Genomic DNA, 12,313 nt, shown 5'->3' with positions numbered 1-12,313 from the left:
GAAACAGAGATGCAGAACTCAATAAATGAAATAAAAAATATGCTCAACAGAATAAATAGACTAGAGGAATCAAAAGAACAGATCAGTTACCTGAAGAACAGAGTATTAGAAAGAAACCAGTCTTAACAGCAAAAAGAAAAAAATAATTTAAAAAATGAGAATAGGGTAAGGAAACTCAACAACATCAGCAATTGTAAAAACATTTGCATTATACGAATCCCAGAAGGAGAAGAAAGAGAAAAAAGACAGAGAATTTATCTGAAAAAATAATAGCTGAAAATTTGCCCAATTAGGGAAAAAAACATCCAAACATCCAGATCCAGGAAGCCCTCAACAAAAATCAAACCAAGGAGGTCCATATCAAGATGCATATAAGGAGGGGAAGGCGAAAAGAGAGTAGGGGAGAGAGAAGGACTCAAATCATGAGAGACTATTGAATACTGAAAAGGAACCAAGGGCTGAAGGGGGAGGGAGGGGGAAGTGGTGGTCATGGTGGGGGGCACTTGTGGGGAGAGGCACTGGGTGTTATATGGAAACCAATTTGACAATAAACCATTAAAAATAATTTTTAAAAGATGCATAATAATTAAAATGGCAAAAAGTAGTTACAAAGAGAATTTTAATAAGGCTTTGAGATGATTTTTCAAAAGAAACTTTGAGGCCAGAAGGGAATGGTATGATATATTTAGTGATGAAAGAAAAAACTTGCAATTAAGACTACGCTATCCAGCAAGGTTATCTATCATTCAGAATAGGAGAGATAAAGAATTTTCCAGACTGGGGCACCTGGGTGGTTCAGTTGGTTAAGCCACTGACTTTGGCTCAGGTCAGATCTCACGTTCATGGGTTTGAGCCCCATGTCAGGCTCTGTGCTGACAGCTAGCTCAGAGCCTGGAGCCTGCTTCTGGTTCTGTGTCTCCTTCTCTCTCTGCCCCTCCCCCTCTCATGCTCTGTCTCTCTCTGTATCAAAAATAAATAAAACATTAAAAATGTTTTTAAAAAAGAATTTTCTAGACAAACAAAAGTTAAAGGAATTCATTACCATTAGCCCAGCCTTACAAGAAACATTAAAGGGAACTCTTGGAGTGGAAAGAAAAGCCCATAATCAGAAGTAAGAAAATTAGAAAAGAAAAAAATTTCACAGATACATACAAACAAAATTAAAATGCTGAGTATTTATACAACCAGTACAGAGATTAAAGCACAAAAGCAGTAAAATCAATTATATCTAAAGAAATCAATCAAGGGTTTCACAAAATGAGACAATGTAAAGTATGCCATCATATACATAAAACATGGTGGGAGGGGGAGTAAAACTTAGTGCTTTTAGAATGGGTTCAGACTTAAGCAACCATCATCCTGAAGTAGACTGCTACACACATAGAATGTTACATATAAACCTAATGGTAACCATAAATCAAAAGATATGCAAAAACTAAAGAGACAGGAGCATGTGATTAAAAGTGAAGGGAAGGAAAAACATTTATGATGCAAATGAAAGTTAAAAGAAAGCTAGGTAGCAACATTTATATTGGACAAAATAAACATTGAACAAACACTAAAACAAGACACAAAGGATACTATAAAATCATAAAGGTGGCAATCCAACAAGAAGATACAATAATCGTAAATATGCACCCCAAATGGGAGCACCCAAATACATAAAGTAGCTATTAATAGACATTACCAAGGAAGAAATTGATAGCAATACAATAATGGTAGGGAACATCAACATCCTACTTAGATCAATGGATATTTCATCCACACAGAAAATCAATAAGGAAATAGTGGTTTTGAATGACACATTGGACCAGATAGACATAACATGTATACTCAGAACATTCCATCCCAAAACAGCAGAATACACATTATTTTCAAATGCATATGGAACATTCTCCAGAACAGACCACATGTTAGGCCACAAAACAAGTCTCAAAAAATTCAAAAAGTTGTAATTATATGCATCATGCATCTTTTCTGATCACAATGGTATGAAACTAAAAATCACACACAAGAAAAAGTCTGGAAAGAATGCAAATGCATGGAGGTTAAATAACATGCTACTAAACAATGAATGGCCCAACCAAGATATCAAAGAAGAAATTAAAAATACATGAGACAAATGAGAATGAAAACACAATGATACAAAATATGTGAATGCAGCAAAATCTGTTCTAAGAGAGAAGATTATAGGAGCATCTGGATGGCTCATTTGGTTAAGCATCAAACTTCCACACAGGTCATGATCTCAGGGTTCCTGAGTTCAAGCCCCACAACAGACTCTGTGCTAACAGCTCAGAGCCTGGAGCCTGCTTTGAATTCTGTGTCTCCCTCTTTCTCTCTCTGCCCCTCCCTGTTCATGCTCCTCTTTCTCTTTCTCAAAAAATAAATAAACTGTAAAAATAATAGATTACAATAATAGAGGCTTACTTTTTTTTTTCTAAGAGAGAGAGAGACAGAGCATGAGTAGGGGAGGGAACAGAATGAGAGAGGGACACAGAATCTGAAACACCATCCAGGTTCTGAGCTGTCAACACAGAGCCTGCCATGGGGTTCGAACTTATGAACCATGAGATCATGACTGGAGCTAAAGTCGGACACCCAACCAACTGAGCCACCCAGGCGCCCCAATAGAGGCCTACTTTAAGAAGCAGGAAAGAGTGCCTTGTTGGCTCAGGTGGTTGAACTTCTGACTTCCTGAGTTTGAACACTTTATCCAGTGGGCTCCCTGCTGTGTTAGCACAGAGTCCACTTTGGATCCTCTGTTCCCTCCTGTCTCGATCCCTGCTCTCACTCTCTCTCTCAAAAATAAATAAAACATTAAAAAAAAGAAGCAGGAAAAATCTCAAACAGCTTAAACTTATGTCTAAGGGAACTAGAAAAAGAATAAACAAAGCCCAAAAGTAGTAGAAGGAAGAGAGTAACAAAGATTAAAATGGAAACAAATGAAATAGAAACTAAACAAACAAACAAACAAACAAAAACAGACCAAAAGAAATAGAGCAGATCAATAAAATAAAGGACTGGTTTCTTAAGAAGATCAAAAAAATTGATAAACTTTTAGCCAGGAACATAATTTTTTTTTTTAAAGTACTCAAACAAAATCAGAAATGGAAGAGATGGGGCATCTGGGTGGCTCAGTTGGTTAAGCATCCAACTCTTGATTCTGGCTCAGGTCACGATCTCACGGTTCATGAGCGCACGTACTGACATGAACACTGTACTGACAGTACAGAGACTCCCTGGGATTCTCTCTCTCTGCCCCTCCCCGCTCCTGTGTGCGTGCTCTCTCTCAAAATAAACAAATAAACTTTTATTTTTTTAAATTATTTTATTTTTTTATTTAAAAAGTGTTTTTTTAATGTTTTTTATTTATTTTTGAGAGACAGGGAGACAGAGCGCATGCAGGGAAGGGTCAGAGAGAGAGGGAGGTACAGAATCTGAAGCAGGCTCCAGGCTCTGAGCTGTCAGCACAGAGCCTGACGCGGGGCTCAAACCCACAAACCATGAGATCATGACCTGAGCCAAAGTCAGACACTCAACCAACTGAGCCACCCAGGCGCCCCAACAAATAAACTTTTAAAAAAAGAAATAAAAGAGGAGAAATAATAATCACCACCACAGAAATACAAGGAATTAGAAGAGAATATTAGAAAAATTATATGTAAACAAATTGGACAACCTAGGAAAAATGGATAAATTCCTAGAAATACATAACCTTCCAAAAGTGAATCAGGAAGAAATATTAAATTTGAACAGACCAATGAAATTGACTGAGTAATAAAAAATTCCCAGCAGACAAAAGACCTAGACCAGATGGCTTCACAGTTTAATTCTACCAAACATTTAAAGAAGTTAATAAATATTCTTTTCAAATTGCTCAAAGAAATAGAAGAGTGAAAACTTCCAAATTTATTGTATGAGATCAACATGACCCTGATACCAAAACCAGATACAAAAAAAAGGAGAACTATAGGCCAATATTTCTGATGAACACAGATACAAAAGTCTTGAACAAATATTAACAAATTGAATCCAACAATATATTTTTTAAAAATCATTCACCATGATCAAGTGGGATTTATTCCAGGAATGTAAGGGTAATTAAATATTTGCAAATCAATCACCATGATACATCACATCAACAAGAGAAATGATAAAAATCACATATCATTCCAATAGATACAGTAAAGCTTTTGACAAAATACAACATCCATTCATGATACAAAAAAAAAAAATTCAACAAAATAGGCTTAGAGAGCACATACTTCAACATAGTAAAAGCCTTATATGAAAACCCCACAGATAACATCAGATCCAATGGCAAAAAACTGAGAGCTGTTTCTCTAAGATCAGGACAACAAGGATGCCCACTCTCACCACTGTTCTTAAACATAGTGCTGGAAGTCCTAGTCACAGCAGTAAGACCATAAGAAGAAATAAAAGGCATCCAAACTGGTAAAGAAGAAGTAAAACTTTGAGGTAAAACTGCAAATATGCAGATCATATGATACTATATGTAGAAAATCCTAAAGACTCCACCAAAAAACTATTAGAACTGACAAATGAATTCACAGGGCACAAAATTAATATGAAGAAATCCTGCATTGCTATACACTAAGAATAAAGTAGCAGAAAGAGAAATCTTTTAAAATGTCCCATTTACAATTGCACCAAAAGAATACCTAGGAATAAATTTAATCAAGGAGGTGAAAGACCTCTGAAAACTATAAAACATGGATGAAAGAAACTGAAGATGACTCAAGCAAATGAAAAGATATTCTATGCCCATGGATTGGGAGAACAGATACTGCTAAAATGTCTATATTATTCAAAGCAATCCAAAGATTTAATGCAATCCCTATCAAAACACCATTGCATTTTTCACAAAAGTAGAACTAATAATTCCAAAATTTGTATGGAACCACAGAAGGCTCCAAATAGCCAAAGTAATTTTGAGGAACAAGAACAAAGCTAGAGGTATCTCAATACCAGATTTCAAGATATATAACAAAGCTGCAGTAATCAACACAGTACAGTACTGGCACAAAAAGAGTCACATAGATCAACAGAACAGAACAGAGACCCCAGAAATAAACCAATTAAATGGTCAATTAATCCTCAGCAAATCAGGAAATAATATCCAACAGGAAAAAGACAGTCACAAATGGTTTTGGGAAAACTGGACAGCAACATGCAAAAACAAAAAATAGGGAAGAAAAAAAATTGGACCACTTTTTTACACAAAAGTAAACTCAAAATGGATTAAAGATCTAAATATGAGATCTGAAGCCATAAAGTTCCTAGAAGAAAACACAGGCAGTAATCTCTTTGACATTAGCAGTACAAACATTTTTCTAGGTATGTCCCTTTTGGCAAGTTAAACAAAAGTAAAATTAAATCATTGGGACTGCATCAAAATAAAAGGCTTCTGAACAGTGAAGGAAACCATCAGCAAAACAAAAAGACCACCTCCTGGATGGAGAAGATAATTTGGAAGTAATATATCTGAGAAGGGGTTAATATCCAAAATATATGAAGAACTTAGACAACTCAACAGCAAAATCACAAACAATACAATTAAGAAATGGGTAGAGGATATGAATAGACATTTTTCCAAAGAAGACATACAGATGGCCAATATACTCTTGAAAAGATGTTCAACATCACACATCATCGGGGAAATACAAATCAACTATAATGAGATATCACCTCACGTCTAATTAGAATGGCTAAAATCAAAAATGTAAGAAACAACAAGTGTTGGTGAGTATCTAGATAAAAAGGAACCCTCATGCATTGTTGGCAGGAGTGCAACACGGTGCAGCCATAAAAAATAATGAGTTCTTGCCATGTGCAATAACATGAACGGAGCTAGAGTGTATAATGCTAAGAAAATAAGTCAGTCAGAGAAAGACAAAGACCATATGATTTCACTCATATGTGGAATTGAAGAAACAAAACAAATGAGGCAAGGTGAAAAACAGAAATGGGGCACCTGGATGGCTCAGTCAGTTAAGCAATATGACTTCTGGTTTTGGCTGAAGTCATGGTCCCATGGCTACTGTAACTGACCCCAGCACTGGGCTCTCTGCTGACAGCACATGGAGTCTGCTTGGGATTCTCACTCTCCTTTTCTCTCTGCCCCTCCCCCACTTGCTCTCTCACTCTCTCTCTCTCAAAATAAATAAAATAAACTTTAAGAGAGAGAAAGAGAAAGAGAGAAAACAAGAAACAGACTCTTAACTATAGAGAACAAACTGATGGTTACCAGAGGGGCGGTGGATGGGGAATGGGTCAAACAGGCGATGGGGATTAAGGAGGGCACTTGTCATGATGAGCACCTGGTGTACCGAAGTGTTGACACTAATATAACATCTGACACTAATATAACACTGTATGTTAATTCACTGTAATTAAAATAAAAATTAGAAATAAATAAAAATTCAACAAATGAAAAAAGTAAAAAAGGAGCAAACAAAAATAAACGTTTAAATATAGAGATGAACCTGCTGGTAGAAGGGAAGTGGGTGGGGAGATGGGTGAAACAGATGAAGTAGATCAAGAGTACACACATCTTCATGAGCACTGAGTAATGTACAGAAGTGCTGAATCAGTATATACATCTAAAACTAATATAACACTATATGTCAATTATACTTAAGTTAAAAGGATTCCAACTGGCCATTTGGGAAACTTGATGGTACATTATTTTCAGCCACCCCTGTGACTATGGATGCACTGAACTCAAAATCCAGTTAAGTAAAACAAAAATTCATCACAAGTGAGCAAAAAAGATCTCAGAAAATAAGCCAGAATACCTCACCATCACCATTTTTTTCTTTTCTAATTCAGTTCCTGAATTCTCTAAGGGTCATTTTCCTGAATTCTTCATTATCCATCCTAATTAGTAATGATTATACTAAGTATCTTATACTTGATTCTATTCCACATCTCTAAGTTGAGGGTAAATCAAGACACTCCAGGCTAACTAAAAACCTCAAATTCATTCAAATTCATAGCCTTTACATATGAATTTAGAATTTACCTTGGAGGGAGGAATACTGATATTTTTAATGTTCATAAATGTAAAAACCTCATCTTTCATTTTCAGAGTGGAGGATTTATTACATGTATAATATCTGAGCTCATTTGGATTATCTTTCATTCTACATTTTTCTCATCAATCACAATGGGATCACATTCCTCACACTCAAAAAAAAAATGAAAGTAATGTATGGAAATACAGTGCCAAATTCTTTTCCAAAATACGTGGGGTTTTTTTTTTTTCTGTTGTTAATGTTAGCAGAACATTTCCAAACTATCTACGGTTGTTGCTAGAGTTTTCTTATGCAGTATCTTGAATAAGAACTCTCTTTGGGAGGCATTTTAAAGAATTTAACTTTAGATAAAAGATAAATGCTCTTTTTTAGTACATTGTATTCTTCCATTTATCATTTATTTTAGATAACTTCAGCTTCCATGACTGCTGATTTCAGGTGATTGCCAACTGAGTTGGTAGCATGGCCTACAGTTGCCCTCAGAACCCTGAATATCACTGGATCAGATGGGTAACGGGTAAGGGCAGTGTTTATTTTGAAGTGTTTAGTTGGACAGGCTGAATGTGTCATTAGGAAAAGCTACATAATGTGTCATACGGGGAAACTCCAAAGTTAGTTTGGCTGCCAGGACATCCAGCCCCTCACTCTAACCCTTAAAAATGTTAACTCCTGCTGTGCCTTATGAATTGATCCAACTAATGACTTTGACGCTCTCAAAATAACAAGTGGGTGAGGTGTGTGGTAACTGTTTCAAAATCATCCTTATGCGACTCCTACCCTCAGGTCCTAATATAATCCTCTAGGAGCAGTTAACTGAAAAATCGATGACATATTTTATTATATCCCCATCCCTACTGTTTAAAACTCATTATCTGAGCATGTTAACACAATATTCAGCTATAAGTAGGCATTTAGTATGGATCTGTAGATTTCATAAGGACTTTTCATGAATCTATAGCACTTTCTTGCTCATAGATTTCTTTCTTTCTGTGATAACATATCTCCATCCTCTGCCATATGGCAAGAGAGTTATGTTTTTCAGTAAGCCGTATGTTGAAGTACTTCCTAATATATATCTTTCAACAATTTTTAATATATTTTTGTTTCTTGGTTACATTAATATTTTTAAAAAAACTAAACCTTTATATACTCACACTATGCATTTAATAACATTTTTTATTAAAATCAATAGTGCAGTCTATTCTGAGCTGGTTCACTGGCAGCAAAGAGTTGACAGAAATATTCTGATATTATGTTATTACTTTCAACTGAATCCATATTGACCCAGTGCATCTATGTTAAGAGTTCTTCACTGAAAGCAATGGAGCTGAGCCCAAATTAACATTGCTCCACTGCTTTCTAAGGAGTCCCACAAAACAGGTTTTTTGAAATTGGGGGCTTCTTTCACCTCCTACCTCCCTATTATGGTAGGAACACCATCCTTTAACACAAGGCACTTGAATGTCTTTTCTTGTTCTCATTTTCTGAAATGTAATGCACAGGAAGCTGAGGTTTGGTCAAAAACCAGAGGATTGTTGTAAATAATAGTTAACAATGAAGTAAAGAAATTGAAAATGCTTTTTGCTTTTGTTGCTGTTATGACTTTTTAGTAAGGTTCTTTTTTTTTTAATAACTTTTTTTTAAATAACTTTCTTTTTTTTTAATTTTTTAATGTTTTATTTATTTTTGATACAGAGAGAGAGCATGAGAGGGGGGAGGAGCAGAGAGAGAAGGAGACACAGAACCGGAAGCAGGCTCCAGGCTCTGAGCTAGCTGTCAGCACAAAGCCTGAGGTGGGGCTCGAACCCACGAACGTGAGATCATGATCTGAGCCGAAGCCGGATGCTTAACCGACTGAGCCACCCAGGCGCCCCTAGTAAGGTTCTTATAATCTGCCGGTCTACCATCTCATTCGTGTGTCAGAGTCCAGTAGGTGAGATGATATTGTAGGACTAAAATTACAGCGCGGGGGCGGGAGGGAGAAAGCAATCTACGTTATGGTTGTGGGTTATTCTGAGCTGCTCACTCCCTGATGCTTATTCTCTCTTGTGGCAGGGAGCACACATTATTGAATGAGAGGAGATATATAATTGGAGAATGATCAAAGGAAAAATAAGTTCTCTGCAAAAAATGCCTGGTTTACATAATGTTAAAATCAATCATCTAGACTTAATGAGCGCCACATTTGAATGAAATGAAGTGACATAGTTGCCTATAATTTATTGAGTTAAGTACTCCATACGTGTAGCAAGGAGTTCTTAACAACAGGCGACAATATAGCCAATCTACTGAAGCGTCAGAGAATCATTTGACTATTTTATTGAAAATGTCTTTAAATATCATCTTGTCCTAAAATGTCAACCAGTCATCTTTTGTTCATGTGAAATCAAGAATAAATAAATTCATGGCTGATCAGGCTGAGAAGAGTGAGAACCGTTTTAGGGCAGTTCTCTCTCTCTCTCTCTCTCTCTGATTTTTATGTTTATTTTTTGAGAGAGAGAGAGAGAAAGTGAGAGAAAGAGCGAGCGAGCAGGGGAGGGGCAGAGAGAGAAAGAGACACAGAATTCGAAGCAGGCTCCAGGCTCTGAGCTGTCAGCACAGAGCTTGACGCAGGGCTTGAACCCACGAACTGTGAGATCATGACCTGAGCTGAAGTCAGATGCTTAAGTGACTGAGTCACCCAGGTGCCCCAGGATCTTGACCTGAGCCGAAGTCAGACGCTGACTGACTGAGCCAGCCACACGCCCCAGGGCAGTTCACTGTTTTAACAATGACTTCTTCATTGAAAATGTTACAATATCATTGCTTAACAGAAACTTTTAAAAATACATATTGAATTCAAAGTCAATAATAAGAAATATCAAATCTTATTAATAATTAATGGCTACAAAAATACTGAATTATAATAGTCACAGATGTAACCTGTATTAAAATTGCTTTCTTCAATTTTTCAGGCTCCGGTAAACATTACCAAAACTATTTGTAACTAATTTTAATCTAATCTAACTTTACAGGCTTAGGAAATCTTAGTATTGCGTTTGAGATATTAAGATTTTTAAAACCTGCTTACAGTTTTGTATCTATAGATAAATATATTATATCTTGTTATTCCTCTCAAGTCTAACAGAAACAAGGTCCCTTGGCTAGAGAGTTTTGAATCCTGATGACATTAGGCGACCAACCTGAGTCTGACCAACTTTTAAATAAGCAATCTGTCAAGAAGAGACTTCATAAAATAGAAAGTAATGTGAGAGATTTCAATATTGCTATGAATTAGGAGTGGATGGTCTCAGTGTATAATGGACCCAAATAACATTGGCCAGTAAAGAGGAAATGATAACTTCAACCAGAGACAAATAGAGAGGCCAAGTACAGCTGGCAGTCTTGGTTTTGCCTAGCCAGTATTCTTTTCTTGGTATGCAGCACTACCATCTTTTTTGGAGGATTATTTTCTTCCCCCTGACTATGGTATTGGTAGATGTCAGTTAAGGGGAAGTGACAGATCAATCTAGATCAAGTCCACACACACAATAGTTCTCAAGAATTTCACTCTCTTAAGTAACTGAGCTCAGAACTGCTAGGATAAAAATGATATGGAGCTGATTCATTCCAATCATGAGTGAACAATCCACCAGTTCTGCTGCCTCTAGCCTCAAAATTGCTTTCTCTATGACTTGGTCCTGTAGCATTTAGTCCATGTGTGGAATACAGCTGCATTCTTCCAATAAATCTATCTTTGTCTCATTCTTGCAATTAGCTCAAAGAAGTTTCTGCTACTTTTATCCAAATAGTCTAAGTGTTTCACTGAGGAGTTGGCTGAGTCCAGAACTGGCCTCCAAGGAGAAGGAAGCGATGCTGAAAGCCAATGTCAGTGTTCTGAGAAGAGCATCAAAGTGGTGAAGCCATGTCAATCTTGGTTCTGTCAAGGCTGAACTTCTTCAAAGAAGTTCACTCCAGGAAAAAATGCACATTGAGAAGAGAACAAGTAGGAGGACCCACACTTTTATATGAGCAGTTATATTGTCCTTATGGAAATATCAACCTCTTCAAAATAGTAGGCCAGGCAGAAACAAAGATGCTGCGAACAGGCCTCCTAGCCAGAGGACAAGACTGGCAGAGTATTAGTGACACCATGGGCTGACGTTCAGCACCAGGCCAACGAAGAGGGAAGAGGTGGGGTGTAGCTCAGAGCCCTTCTAATGATAAGGGCTGAACTTGGCAAAGCTCCCCCAGATCTAGATGAACAGGACTGATTCCCAACTCTGTTACTGGGACCAAAGTAGTCAATAAAGCCTTTTGCTCTAGTCAGGAATGGCTGTACCAGCTCTTCTATCTGGGATGACGAGGCAGGGCTAGGAAAAGGGTAGAACAGGATAGAGATGGTTTGCTAAGAGTGGAGAAAGTCAGTGACAAGTTGTGCTTTGAGTTGAAAAAAAAGTTTAAATATGTAATCTACCACACTTCTTGTTATTTCCCAAAATACTACCCCTCTGCATTTGAACTCTTCTCTCTTCTTGGGATGTCCTTTCTTTCATTCTTACATGGTCAGATGGTTTTTTGTTTATTGGATCCAGCTCAAATTCTGTCTTCCAAGGAGAATTCTTGGCTCTAGAAACAGGCTTATGATGTTTTTACATAATTCTAATTTGAATTAATTATTTATTCCTCCTCCGGGAAGGCATGGGCGATTTCTAATTAATACATGGATTTGTTCATTGTGCCTTGCACATCACAGGCATACAGAAAATAGTTGTTGAATGAATGAATGCCAGGTTCATGAAAGATGTAACTCCCTCTCTGTCTGAAATTATTTAGATTTTCTCTTTAATGTTTTAAGTATTCATGAGAAATGTTTCAGCTGGAAATTAAAACTCCATTAGCACTGGAGGCACTGTGTGCCCTCCTTTACAAAATTAACTCTATTACTGATGGAGAAGAAATCTCTCCAAAAGAAGAAGAAAGGGGGGAAATGCAGAGGAATAGAGGGAAAAGGAAGTGTATGTCTCATGACCCAACTGTGGAATGTATTTTTCTTGGATCTTCCTCCTGGAATATAGGTTGAGTATAACAGCAAGGCACTTTAGTTTGTATTTGGAAAATATGCATAAGAATATCAGTTGCAATGAAAAAGAAAATGTGCTTAAATGTTCCAGAACCAACCATGGGGGAGGGGCAGTCTAGATTCTCTGGGGTTGAGGATTATTCTCTGCTTCCCTCACAAAGCTCTTTATTCCAGACCAAAGGCTTGAAAA

The sequence above is a fragment of the Suricata suricatta genome, chromosome 6 (genome assembly GCF_006229205.1).
Source record: "Suricata suricatta isolate VVHF042 chromosome 6, meerkat_22Aug2017_6uvM2_HiC, whole genome shotgun sequence".
NCBI classification, from domain to species: domain Eukaryota; kingdom Metazoa; phylum Chordata; class Mammalia; order Carnivora; family Herpestidae; genus Suricata; species Suricata suricatta.
This window is presented reverse-complemented; position numbering follows the sequence as displayed.